Below are 15191 nucleotides of genomic sequence, written 5' to 3' on the forward strand. Positions count from 1 at the left end.
TAGCAATAAAACTCTATTGCTCTTGAAGGCAGAGTCACCTGAAAACCAGCTTTCAAGCCTCAAAACAGTCTCAGGAAGTTAGACGGGATGTCTACAAAAAATATACAGAAGCTAACCCTGCCATATGAACTACTTCTAGTTTTATGCTTTAATACAGAGGGCTACTGACTATCTTAAACACGTTATCATATATCACCCCAAGCCTTTTTCTGGAATACATCACAATGCAAAGACCTTACTAAGTATTTTATTCATAAGGAAGATAATGCTTGTGAAGGAAGTTTTGGTGTATTTCATTTATGAATCTGGAAAGGTATAAGGACAATCAGTATTATGAAAGAGTTACTCACCCCTACCATGAGAGGTAATGTGGTGGGGGTTCCCAGACAACAGTCAGCTCATTGTCTGATACATATTGTAGCATTATGTGGATGCATCATAATCAAATATGCATTGTCTACTGAGGAGTGCTATGTCAGCCACAATGCCACAGTTGATGGCATAACACTAGGCATCATGTAGTGACGTTCCCAGATCTGATTTAATCCTACGAATCCTGGAATCTTTTGGATGTCCCTGTGGGTAGTGTCAAGATGTACACCACTTCACATGTTGATGGAGAGTTTGAAAGCAGTGTGTGCTGGAGTGTTTTTTTTTTCCACCCATGCAACATGGCCAAAGAGCATGCAATGCCACTTTTGGATATAATGACCGATTGGAAGGAAGGCCAGATCTCTGCGAGACTGACATTCTGCACAAAGTCAAATCACTTTATGCTAAAAATTTGATGCTGACAGTACACATGGAATGCCTCTAGCCATTCCAAGTCTGCCTGTAAAGAGGGTCCAGGTTTCTGACCCATATAGCAATGCAGGTAGCATACAGGTTTGATAGATCCTGAACTTTGTCTCGGCACAAAGATATTTTTGCCTCCATAAGCAAGACATGGACTTCATGCAAGAGGTGGCAAGACATATTCATCGAAGAACATCTGGATGGGTGGATGGATGAGCAACTCCAAAAGGGAATAGAAAATAAGGAAGACAAAAGAGAGTGGAATGGCACAAAGTAAGGGAAATCAGTTTGTAAACTTGATGTAAGTGCAGGTTTCAGAGTAACAGCCGTGTTAGTCTGTATTCGCAAAAAGAAAAGGAGGACTTGTGGCACCTTAGAGACTAACCAATTTATTTGAGCATAAGCTTTCGTGAGCTACAGCTCACTTCATCGGATGCAACCGATGCTTATGCTCAAATAAATTGGTTCGTTTCTAAGGTGCCACAAGTACTCCTTTTCTTTTTGATGTAAGTGGGTGCAATTCCATTGCCAATAGAATTATAACAGATTTCTACCCTGATTTATGCCTTCATTAATGGAGAATAAAACAGGTCTAATCTGGCCCCTAAAGTTTTGAAATAGCTTTGAAAAATCACATTCACAGATAAGATCCCACTGCATCTAGCTTATTCAGCTGATTTGAATAGAAGGACCTTTTGTTGCCCTTGAAAGTACTTCAAGATGAAAAAGAAAACTTGTTGAACAATTTCTACAATGTGTTTTGCACAAACCTATTATACTTCAGGTTTTCTGCACTTTATCTCTTCAAACTAGATCTTCTGTGGTTAATACTAGGAAAAATCAGCATCCTTTTGTAAGTTTGAGTTTGTCTATGATTCTCTCATGTAACATACATGGTTATTCAATAGCATATGCATAGGGTTTCTGAGTTTAGGTTTCAATCAATAAGCACGAATAAAGCACCACGATTTTTAAAAAAAGAAAACAGTGTTTATCCAATAACCTTTGGAAATGGTTATTTGTATCTAAGGGCTTATCTGCATAGAGCAGAAATGTGGACTCTGGGGCTGCGATTTCTAACTTATTGGGCAGTAATTGTTCTGTGTAGACACTGCTTGTGTGCACTAAAGGTTCCCTAGTGTGCTTTAATGTAATGTTATTTGAGAAGTACTACATTAAAACATCCTAGGAAACTTACAAAGAGTTTATACTACTCTAATGAGTAATATATATAATACACATTACTCATGATAGTACTTATAAAGAAAAACCCTTAAAAAACCCTGATTTTTGGGCACCTCTACAAAACTCAAATGGCTAAAAAATAAACCCTGAAAAATGAAATTAATAAACCCCTCAAAACAGAATCCCTATGTATGCAGGACCACTTTTCCTTATGTCTGTCCTTTAGTAACAGTCCCCCATTCAAGAGTCCAGTGTTGTTTAATAATACTATGTACTTCTCCAGCATCTTTCAGCGGTGGATCTCAGAATGGTTCATATAAATCTATTAACCAGTTAACACCTGTGGGGTAGGTATTAGTGTACCCACTTTACAAGCTTATAAACTGAGACAGAGGTAATGAGTTGTTTCAGGCCACAAGCCGTTACACTTTTCTCATGCCCTAACCATTAGGTGATATTGTCTCCTGGAACAAGTGGTAGTTTCAAGTGGACTGTACAAATGATTTTTAATCTTCATTCTTTCTAGATTTGTATTTTGGGGTTTGCAACTAATATTCTCTAAAGCTGGCAGTATTTTGATCAATGTTCTGTGCTGTCATGCAGGAAGTGATGTTATTCTCTGGAAGCTAATGAGGCAAGCATATTTTTTGTGCTTTCCCTTACACACGGTACATAGTAGTACTGTAGCCTTACAAGAGACTGCCCATCCTTGTGGTTACAGAATGCCTCTTGCAACTGCAGGTGGTGCTGAAGGTGGAAATGGAAATAGACATGTGTGAAAAGGGTGGGATGGGATAGGATTATTAGGTATTATTATTATTTATTTGTATTACCATAGAACCTGGAAGCCCCAGTCATGATCCAGGATACCATTGTGCTAAATGCTGTACAAATATAGAATAAAAAGACAGACAGTCTCCCAAAGAGCTTACAGTTATACCGAGCTGTGGGAGGAAAATGGCCCAAAATGAGAGAAGGGTGAAAGATCTAATACCTAAATTGGTAAATCCTCATTGCCGAAGTAGGTGATCTAGGGAAATCCATTCTTGGAACTCTGAAATCTCTGTTGTCATAAATTATAATTAATAGTATATGAGGAAACCATAAGTGATCTCCTTTTTCCTTCCAAGTGAGGAGCTATTTTACATACTGTAATTTATCAAATAAAAATGAGAATTAAAATCTACTTTTCAAATACACATATAATCACTGAACCTCAGTCAGGAAGATTCAGTATATTCAGCATTTGGGCAAATTGCAATAACTGTAACATGGAGGCAAAAAACCTCAATGGTTGATATGCTTGATTACGATTACGCTCTGGAATTACTTTAAGTATAATGCATAATTCTTTTAGGGTCTGATCAGATACCCATTGGAGTCGGTGGAAAGATTCCCATTATCTTCAGTGGGCTTTGCATCAGATTCTGAATGAACCATGGAATGCAGTGATTTATGATATTCTACACTGAAATTGTAGTTCTAGGAACATAAGAATTGCCATAACAAATCATAACAGTGATTTATGTAGCCCAGTGTTCTGTCTTGGACAGGGGCCGGTTCCAGATACTTCAGAGAAAGGGGCAAGTAACTTTACAATTATGGAATAATCTGCTTATAAAGCACATTTCTTTCTAACCATATGCATCTTGTATATGTCCTATGGCTTGCACTCTGAAGTATGAATGTTTATATCCCTTATAAATTCTTTTACTACCCATTTTAACTGTTGATGTTTTTAATATCCATATATATGTCTAAACCTTTTTAAAATCCTACCAGACTTGGTCTCAATAATACCTTGTGTCTGTGAGTTCTGCGGATTAATCATTCTGTGTGTAAAAATGTAATCTAGGCAGCAAAACTAAAACAAGATATGATGAGATTAGGATTACACATCAGTTGGCCAGTAGTAGAATTGTTGTTGTTCTTTGGTGGGCCTGATGTTATAATTCTGAATAGTAACAAACAACAATTAAGGTATATTTGGCTATCATCAAAAATTGTACATAATATCAATATTTAAGGTGTTTGCTAATTTATTGGGACAGATATTCAACTGGTAAAAATGTCTTGTCTTGACTGAAGTCAAAGGAGCTAGCAGCTAATAAACTGCATTTTTATGGTTCACATTTCTGTACATCTTTTAACATATCCAATGGAAAACTGCAAAACATCTTCATCTCTACAAGTGATCACTAACTTGTTTGCACATCTGCTAATAGCTCTAATGTGCAGAACCATTAGAAGCAGATACTGTCGAGAGAAAAAACAATGAAGCTAAAAAGCAACCCAGTAATTTGTAATCTAGCCAGGTAGTTTGTCTCTGGTTTCAATGGCTTTCCATGCCATGTGAGTAATCTAGCAATGACTATAATAGGCATACACAAATCTTACACAAGACACAGGAATAATCAAATCACAAGGAAATACTATGCACGATTTAAAATAGACACTGAAAGGAGTTTTTAACTACTCTAAAGTAAACTAAAATTCAGATTTTAAATTTAGCATTCAGAAAACTGAATACATACTATACAAGGGTAACTAGCTGGAGGAAAAAATATTTATAAGGGCCTGATCCTGTCAACACTTAGGCACCACGAGTAACTTTCCTCTTGTGTAGTAAACTTAATCACGTGCCTCTCTGTTTGCATCATTAGGTTCAAAGTGTTCCATCCTGCAAACAGCTATTGAGGTGTAGTGCTTACTATTTATGGGCCCAGTTCTGCCATTCAGAAGTTCAGTAGCATCTTACTCCATGAGTAGCTCCCTTAATTTTTAATGTCTAAATAAATTCTAGAAATTATAGGGACATTGTCAGGATAAAAAAATTTTGTTGGGGACTACCTGTGGGATAAGGTACCAAATATGAAAAGTGGTCTTAAATTCTAAGCAGTAAGGCCCAGATTCATAAAGGTAATTAGGCTCCTCACTTACATTGATTTCACTGGAAGTGAGGAGTCTAAATATTTTTGTAGATCTTGGCCTAGGTGTGATGATGTGTGGTCAGAGGATCAGAGCCAAAACACTTCATCCTTTACACACAACAAGAAAAACAATAAATATATGAATACATGTTTTAAAGTGTCAAATTGCTGTTTATTTGCTTAGTTTTTATAACTGAGATTTCTAATAGCCTATAAGAATAGAGACAAGTGTAACACGAACCACCACAATGTACAAATCTTGTCCATTATAGTAATGTACAGTCACAAAAATGTTTGCTAGTATGATTGTGATTTTAAAAGATCAATATATCTTGGTATAATTTGTGTTCTTAGTTTTGATTCTAGTTTTTCAGGATCAAATATTTTAGTACATTTTATTTTCTAAGATATGGGCCAAATCATTACCTAGTAATGTTCCTCAATGGAGCTACCCCAGGGATCCAGTCAATCCTATGCATCCAGTTTACTAACAGCAATTTGTAAAAACCCCAAAGCAGAGAATGTTTTTCTCCCCACAACAAGGAAAATAAACTAAAATAGACTTTTAAAATGGAGCTATATTAATCTGTTAATTTATTTCAGACTCCGGTTCCACAAACATTTATGCATATCTTTAGCTTTATGCACTTTGAGTAGTCCCCAATCAATGTAACTGTTCATAGTAAGGAAAGTTAAACACACTTGTAAGTCTTTGCAGGATCAAGACCTAAACTACTTGAACAAAAATACTGAAAACCTGTATCTAAGACAGATGAACTTTGAGGATTTAAAAAGTCCAGTAATGTGCCAAGCATAGTTTAATACTATGTTTTGTCATTCAAGTTACTGCAATGAGAAAGTTGTTGGAATGTGTAAATTAGTCCTTAAACAACAGCTTAGTGTTATTTTGAGGCTCTCCTTTCCATTAAACATCTGATTTTATTCAAGAAAGAGAGACATCCTAAAGCTATTTATGGTGTACTTGTGAAATTTTCAGCAGTATGTAAGGTGAATGATGCAAATAGTGGCATAACACACACAAAAAAAATACTAAAAATGTATTTCCCAGTGTACTGAGGTTTGAGTATGTATGTATGTATGTATGTATATTAAAGCAAGAAGGGGTGTCCTTGCTGCCTAAACTTGAAAATTATTTCTTCTCGCTTGATCTCTTTCCTCAAGCAATTCCTTACTAATTCTCATCCAATTTCAGCTGATGTGTAGGTTTTTTGGTCTCTTACAAGTACTTTGATTAGAGTCATTCATACACATCTCAACTCCCTCTGAATCTATAGTTCTAAATATTCCTCTCTTTCCAGTGTCCCGTTAGAAGAAAACAAAGTAAGACAAAATACAACAACCAAAACAGGCATTTTCATGTTTCTAAAATGTGTGCACGTCACATAGTTTAGATTCAGATTTTAAATTTTATTTTAAAAACAGACCTTTTAAACAATGTATTATTTTATTCAAAATAAACTTTTTTCCAATTAAAATTTTGTAAAACATTAACCAGTTCCTGATTTGCAAATACATGAGAACCAGAATATGAAACTAACTAGTTTATTGTTATTGACCAAACTGAGTAAAATGCAAAAGATTTTTTTAAAAAAGCATTTTAAATTCAATTAGATTTTTTCTTTTAATAAATCAAAGGTACTGGCAGTAATACAGAGATAAAACACATTTTAAACCATTTCTATCTTGACAGTATTTCTATAATTCCTAGCCCTAATGATACTTATATGAACTATATAGTTTACATGTCTCATTAATATTCCTTTATCTCTTTCAACATAGCACTATTTCCTACATAGCACTTTGATTCCAATGTTTTCAACTAGTACTAGGGAGATTACAGTTTATTACTTAAAATGATGAGCATGGTTGAAACTGCTAACAAAAGGTCTCTTGCAATGGCAGTCAGAAATTTGCCTCTATCCACACATCAAGATAAAGATTACACAGATCCATACCCACATTATTTGACAGTATTTTAGGACTCAAGATTTTTTCTAGTCTATCTAATTGGGCTACTAAAGTAACAGGAATACTACTAATAAAACAAACCATAACAAATCCTGCATAGCGTAATAAACTGCACAAATTATATCTGATACAATGCTAATTTTATAAGTGTCAAACTTGCTGGTGTAATTTTATTATAATCCAAGTATTCAGAGTTTTTTCTAAAAAGATAATTTTGGTTTAACACAGTGTTGTTTTTACAAAATTGGTAATTATGTTGTTTGCTAAATTTAAGAGTTTAAGGCAAATGATAATTAAGGATGCCAAAGCAGGCATTATGATGTGAAAAATAAAAGACTGTGTGTTTTCTCCAAATATTTTAATAGTTTCCCTTTTGTAGTACTTCAATATTACATTATAAACTGCTAAAACAGACATTGAGAAGCAGTGTAACTATACGGCTATGTTTTAGGAAATGAATATAGTAATCTTTGGGGAATATATATGTACTCTGTCCTCTATCTCATATGGCTAGTGATCTTTAGGAATGTACGTACAGCTTGTGATATCTATACCTCCATTATGTAATAATATCTAATTAATATACAAGATAAATCCGTGATGAGGGTTAGACCGTTTATAATGCCAGCTCCGATGAGCCGTAGGGTCTGTGCCTGATTGTCTCCTCTGCAGTCTCCTCCCACCCCTGCTAATGCTCCTCCCTGGGGAGGAGAGAGAGGAGTGTGATTTCTCTCTCCTGAGCGGAGAGACTTTGCCTTTAAAAAGCCCTTTACACAAGATTTAAAGGCCACGTGCGAACCCTGCGAGCAGCTGTATCCGGCACTCCATGCAGGGTAGCAATCACGTGAGCCAATTGCCACGCACGATTGCAAAGGCTGCTGTTACCGGCCCATGTAAAACATTGCGGCAAAGCACTTTGTAATCCAATCTGGCGAGCTCCTCCCCCTGCCTTATTTGCATGGGGCCTTGTGATTGGCTCCAGCTTCTGGGTGAGGAGGCGTGCCAGTGCAAGGGCGGATATGTCAGAGTAACCCGAGTCCCCAGCCGCCTTGATTGGTAAACTGCGCAATTGGCTCCGCGAGCAGGTGGGATTAGGCAAAACAGGCGGTGGGAGGAGGGCCTCCGCCCCGCCCCCTGCGCGGAATCTCCAATCCGGCCCCGGTGAGTCACCAGGGCGATTTACATACGGCTGAGATCGGATTGTATATTCATCAATGGGCTGGGCGTGGGCAGGTCACTGCCGCGTGACAGCGGGAGGCGCCTACCATTGGCTGCGTATCTCTCCCCCTTCCCCCCCCGCCCGCCATGCATTTCTCGGTTAGAACAAACAGGAGGGGGGCGCCATAAATGTCCTTCCTTTATTTTATAGCGGCCCATTCCCCCCCCGCGCCCCGCGACCAGACCTTTTCCTTCCCTGCTCGCCACGTTAATTGATTTGTTGTGTGGTCCGAACCGCTCGGCTCTCAGCTTTCACCCTTGGCTGTGTAGTCCCAACCCCCTTCCTCATCAGGTCTAATCATGCAAAAATCGGGCGCACATGGAAACAATTACCGACCCCCACCCCTTTTGCTGAGCTTTATAATCTTATTAGTTTAATGGGTCACGCAGTGCAGGACCTATTTCCTATGGATCAAAGAGAAAACAAAACAGGATAATATCCCATTGGGTTTCCTGCGCTCTATCCCCTGACTAGTTCGTGTGAAGCTATTGTGTGAAATTGTTAGCGCTTTGAACATACTCTGCTTATTAAAATGTATTATTCCGGGTTTTTAAAGGGGACTCTCACCGTTGCTGTGATTCCATCAGGATGCTGCCGTGCGTCTTCTGTAACATCAGCAATACATATTGACACGCCTCACATCAATGCCCAGACATAATAAAAATGATCGGATGCAACGGTATAAAAGGTGCAATGAACATATAGTCGTTTCCAATTGTTGGCATGATCATCAGACGATTTGGAAAGAATGTTAACGTTCTCTCCATGTGGTCTATTTAATTTCAAACGACTTCCTTTCCAGATCAAGTATAAAGCATTGCAATTTATCAGATACTTGAATCTTAAACGTGCATTCGAGGTATTGACTTGCATCTCATCAGCGTATCCCGTTCCATTATCCTGTGTTTTTACTAAAAACATGAAAGCGATATTAAATAGGATCAATGATTGTCTTCAGCGCCTAGAATTGGATATTACAATCGCTATGAAAGGTTGACCTCGGGCTGCTTTTTTAGTTTAGTGGCAAAACACTTATTTGTAGCCTTGAAAATCCCCCCCCCCCCCGTTTTAGCCCCCGCCATAATTTCCACCACAATAAATTAAAGGTACATGCACTGTGGTCCATTACAGAGGAGTGTTATGTGACGGCTCCTGTCAAAGGTTACTGGCCTCCATATAGCTACATAAAGTATTTATAGAGATGGTAAATATTTGTCCAAATTAAACGGATATAAATATTACATTTGGATACACTTTGAAAGTTGTGAGTTACAGTAATGAATAAATGTGGCACGGTGCCTTGATTGATGCCTCAGTTACTTCGACAACATTTTCTCTTGCACTAGGGTTCGAAAGAGGTAAGCAAAAAAGTATTGATCGCTGCTAGCGTTTCCACGTAGATGTGCACACGTTACATTATAGGAATATATGTAAATACATTTTGTTTTCTGGCAAGTTCCTTCTGCGGTGAAACCGTGACTTGTAGCAAATCTGAACAGATCTGTTTATTAAAAACACTTCTTATTACAACTCTTCAATTTTATGAGATGATTGTCCCTTTGCATTTTGAGGAATTAGCAGCAATACATAATTCTAAAGCGTGATGACAGGTTTTTGGCTAACGGCATCTGGTTGTTTTCCACTGATATGTCAATCGACGTTCTTTTGTTCCATGTGACTAAACTGGAACTCATTTTCCAAGTTTTCAGACTAGAATAACCTCTGCCGATAAAAGCCCCCATTTCAGATCAGTTAACACAGATCGCTACAATTTCATGTGATTGTAATCCATGCCAAACAGGGAACACGCGTATGTATTTTTGTGCGAAATGCACCTATTTAATACCCACATATGTATCCAAGGGCTTTTTTTTTTTTTTTTAAATTCGTTTAGTCTCAGAGAGATTTCTTTTTGCGAAAAACTTGTGGAGGGACTTTTTATCTACTACATAATCCATTATTTCCAACGGTTTAGTCCTGGAGCACTTAATACCTTCTAGAATTTGTAAGACATAAACATATCCACTTGCTGAAATTTCGGGAGTTATGCATTATGTTCCCAACCCGGAAACTGAAGTTCAATTTATAAAATCTGGAGTATATTAATACAGATTATAAAAAACATGCCCAAGTGCAAACCCTGACCCGACCACTTATTACACAGCAAATACTAGTGTCTCCTACACTTATTTCTCTTCACTGCCAGAGGCTGCTACACATTGGCTTATAATATTTTCTGCTGAAAACATGTGTTTTTTATTTCAAGAGATATTTCTCCCCCCCCCCCCCCCCAATTTATTAATTCCTTTAGTTTATTCTTGCCATAGACAATAAAACCATGAAGTTGACTGCGCAGAAATTTGTTAGGCATAACGACGTGTTATTTGAGCCACGGATGTCAGCGCACTGACAATTTATCAGATCAAAGAGTCCCTCTGGTACACCAGTTCCATGGCGATTTCCCTCTTAAAACGTCGTGTGATCCGATTTGTGTGCGTGCAGAACCTAATGAATCAAAAACAGAGAAGCAAAACAAAGCGATGCGACCATCGGGTATCAGTGGAGCGAAAGAGTCGTGCAAAATTACAATCCTGAAAAAAAATATACTTTGCCTGCATTCAATGCCACTTTGATATTCTGCATCCTAGTCTCTAAAGGAAAAAAAAGTCCTTTCCAGTCAAGCAAGCAATATGAGCGCTCTAAAGATGTCGAAGGAGGGAACGATTTTTGGAGTAATGCCAGTTTGGGGCCCGATCCTGTATCCCCATCTCAGATGAACTCCCATTATGTTAAGTTTCAGAGTAGCAGCCCTGTTAGTCTGTATTCGGAAAAAGAAAAGGAGGACTTGTGGCACCTTAGAGACTAACAAATTTAGGAGAGTTTTGCCTGAGCCACGAATGCAGAATCAGGCCCCAAATCCATTCTGGGCGTGCAAACCTCTTATTGTAAATGAATTCCTTTTGTTACTGAGCACGCTGTTCTTTGTTTTCCTTTCCTAACGATAAATGTAATGCACGACAGCCTCGAAAACTAAGTACTTGGATTTATAAAACATTTCCTGTCTCTCCACAACCCTAATCTCCAAATCCAAGTTCACGTTACAGTCCCTCCCCGCCCCCAACTGCGTTCACCTCGATGGTTTTAAAAGACCATGTCTAATTCCATAGCATTAGTTTTACTACCAGATATTTACTCCTGGAAAGTAGATTTAAATTACGTGTTACAGAAGTGACACTATAAACCACCAGAAAACAGAATCCCTCTTCAAACACACTTTATGGGCTAAGGCCGCAAAGATCAGAGACGTCAGGTTTTGCCTTCAGTTTAAAGGGGGCGCCCGCACGGGAAGTCATTCGATAAACTTTAAACTGCACTTCATAATCTTTACGGCTTTCATGGAGCTTTTCAAATCTTTAACACACTGTAACCTTTTCACGCCAGATTGCCGGACAACATTTCGGTGTTAGGTTTACTCACTGAGGTTATTGTTCGGAAGTATATTTCCACAGTGCCTAAAAGCATTGCGAGCACTGTTCTTGCCTTAGGCATAGCCGTCTCCTGTAAAGATTTATTAAACCTGTTGATTTATAATATTATACACGTGAATACTGATCTGTCAGAGATTATAACCCTACCCGGTTTCTGAAACTGCCACCAAAATAGTGAAGGGCACATTTCCCACCTATTAAGGAGATGAGGGCCTAGAAGGGGGCACTTATGATTAATTATCATGCTCAGTCATTTAGGAAACAAAATTAACACCAGAATGCCTCTTGTTTCTTTGCTTTGAAGTTCACGGTTTGTTTTCCTTACTGTACAGATCGGCGATCAAACGCTTAAAACGCCCTCTTGTGTTTGTTTTATTTGAAAAGATCTATAAGGCAATTAAAGTATCAGCAAGCAAGGCTGCCGAAACCAAATATTCAGTGAGAGATAAAATCCATTAGATGACCTTTGAAAAGCTTTCGGATATCGACGTTTGTTTGTTTGTGAGATGCTATCTGCGTTTTGTTTCTGAGTGCTGAATCTGCATTTCCCCCACTTCGATTAGGAGAGTCGGGAAGATTTATTAAAGAGCGGGATCGGGAACTCCCTCCCCGAACTCCTCTCCCCCCAACCAAAATAGACTGGTGCATTTTTTTTCAATGAGGCGTTTTTCTCATTTGTGCTGTTGGTAAAAGGATCAAAGTATCCCCCTTTTATTATATGAACGTCCACTGATCGCACCTATTTTATAGTGAGTTCTATACCCAGCTGTCAAATAGCAACACCAGGAGCTTTCCTTAATTAGCTGCTCTGCCCAACCCGCCCCAGACGCAGACAAAACAGATTTTTGAAGGGAGCTGTAATTCTCTATGCCTGTGGGTGGCCTTCGGATTTCTGCCGAAAAGTTATTTCATGGGGAGAGGACGGGCGCTGGAACAATCTGTATAGTGGGGGTGCTGAGAGCCACTGAACCAAACTGTAAACCTTGTCTATAAAGGAAACCACTTCATGCCAGGTGGGTGCGGTACCACCCCCAGCACCCAGGGGAGAGGAAGCCAGATTTTTTAAAAAAATATTTAAACCATCCACACTGTTTCTGACCGCAGACAGCCTGGGAACTGCGCCGCCAGTCTTACGCTGTGGTGATGTTTACAACAATCCCTCGCTCATAGTTTTTGCGCAGTGCTAGCGCTGAAGCTAGGCGGACTAGACTGCTGGGTCCATGTTAAGGCTCCTGTCTCGTCGCGAAACATGATCACGGCTGTATGAAACGGGAGAAAATCAACTCCAGCCTGTTTTAGACATGTGTGTGCAAACGCTTGGTACAATCGCCGCCGTCGCTTGGCCCAGCGAGGAAGGCTCACAGGCAATTCCACCTAAGGAAAGGAAGCTGTAGATCTTTCTCTTAATAACTTCCCAAAGTGTTACAAATAATAAAACAAGCGCATGAATCACCCCAGGCTGCGGCACTCGCAAGATGGATTTACTCCCCTCTGCAAGGCTCCCCAGCCCGCTTCCACCCAAACACACCTCCCGCGCGTCCTCCCTGGCCCGCCCGGCCATTGGTCGCTGGGCCCCGATGACGTGGCGAAGCCGTCGGGGAGGGGAGGAATGATTGACATTTCCGAGTTGGAGCCGCCGCCGGGCTCGCGGGGCGGGGGGAGGGCGTGCAGGCATTTCCCGCTGAGTCAGAAGGGCGGGGTGAGCCTTGGCGGCGGCCCAGCAACCGGAAGAGGCGCGCGGGGAGATCTCGCGGCACAAAGGCACACCTTAGCCAGCACACCGGCGCGGCACGCAACCGTGCGGGGATGCACGGCCTGGGGGAGGATCTGCGTTTTTAGCACGTGAAACCAGAGGGAGTGGGGGAACAAAAGGTCTTGGTGCAAGAAGGGAAACCATGTCTTAGCCCCCCCACGCCCGCAAAGACAGCTAGGAGACCCCGCCGGGGAAAATAAACACCCCGCAGTCTGTTATAGGGTATTGAATGAGGGTTGCACAATGAATGATCGTCTGGTGAGCGCCTCCTTTCTTCCCGAGTAACTGTCCCCGGGAAACTCAGGCTTCGTGCAAACGTTACAACCACGAACATCTCAGTGCTCCCGACAGACAAATACCGCAACCTGAGGATAGCTATTGGTTATTAGAGGGGTTGATTGTGTTTCCCTGTTCTTAAACTCGCTGTGGAAAGCGGTTGAGGCCAGACAGGGAGGCACTGTCGCTCGGTCCCCGTGTGTGTAAAGGCCCCTAACAATAATCTTTTAACTGAAGGAGACAGAAGAAAAATGGTCAAATACATTAAAGAACCACTTTCGTGACTGATCTGAGATCAAGCATTACAATTTCCTCCTGGCTTTGTATATACATTTGAAATTAAGCAGTATCAAGAATGGTAGAGGAAGGATCTACATGTAACTATAACCATACAATTTATATTGATTAATTATTAGACTGCATGTGACTTTAGTTTATCTGTAAAGACAGTAGATATTATGTATATACTTATATAGGTTGCACATAATTTATGCCGATGTACATACAGCTAAATGTAATATACAAATATGTAATATTTATATGTGTAACCCTATATTTTAATGAGGAAGGGGTTCTTATTCGTTGCGCTGGGGCTGTTAGGTGAGTTGTCAATGCAGTTTCATGCAGAGGGGTTATTCGCTGTTATTTATCAGGCACGACCATGGCTATTTTATTATTCTTCCAGCTCTTTCCCCCAAGCATTTTTGCCTCTCCTCTGGGGCACTGACTTGGAGGCCAGCGATTTTTGCTTCTCTCCGTCCCTTGCTCTCGGCTCCGGCGGCAGCTACAAACTGGAACTCTGCAGGCTCCTGAGGGTCCAGTATGCAAATTATGGCTGATTGATGTCCGTCAAGGAAACCAATCACCGGGGACCTGACTAGCCATTGGTTGACAAGTAGTTAGACGTCACAAATGACGTTGCTAAAGTATGCAACCAATCACTGCCGAGCATGCAAAAAAGGGAGGGGATCTTGTTTCTTGGGGAAAGCGAGTCTGCTCGCGGGCGCCGCGTCGTGCTCAGTGGAGAGTGTTGCATCGCTCGCTGCCCCTGCGACGAATAAAGGGCTGATCAACTGTAAATGTGCTTTCACCTCGCACAGTCCAAGGCTAACGCTCAGGGTGCTTCCTTCACAGTTCACATTGCTCCTTCATGAAGTTAAGATTTGCACTGCACGGGTTCTTTACTGTTATCACAAGGTGCTGGTCAAGATGAGTGAGAATAAAGGGTTAATAACAAAGACCCATGAGATTTTAAATGTCTCAGTGAAACAAAACCAACCTCCCCACTCTCTCCCATCGCCGGTGGGAGAGATTTTTGAGGCTGCCTTGCCATTGTCCAAATGAGGGAGTCTCCCTCTAACAAGAAGGACTTGGGAGGGCTGTGTACACACACACACACAACACACACACACACAACACACACACTTTGAGGTATGTAACAGACTGTCATTTGTTTCCTTAGGAGATCCTGCAAGGGCTTACACAAGGCAAATGAAAATACTGGCCTTTTGGTAATATGGGGCACATATGCGTTGATTATTTATTGGGTGGGTGTC

The sequence above is a fragment of the Chelonia mydas genome, chromosome 2 (assembly GCF_015237465.2).
Source record: "Chelonia mydas isolate rCheMyd1 chromosome 2, rCheMyd1.pri.v2, whole genome shotgun sequence".
Lineage (NCBI taxonomy): Eukaryota > Metazoa > Chordata > Testudines > Cheloniidae > Chelonia > Chelonia mydas.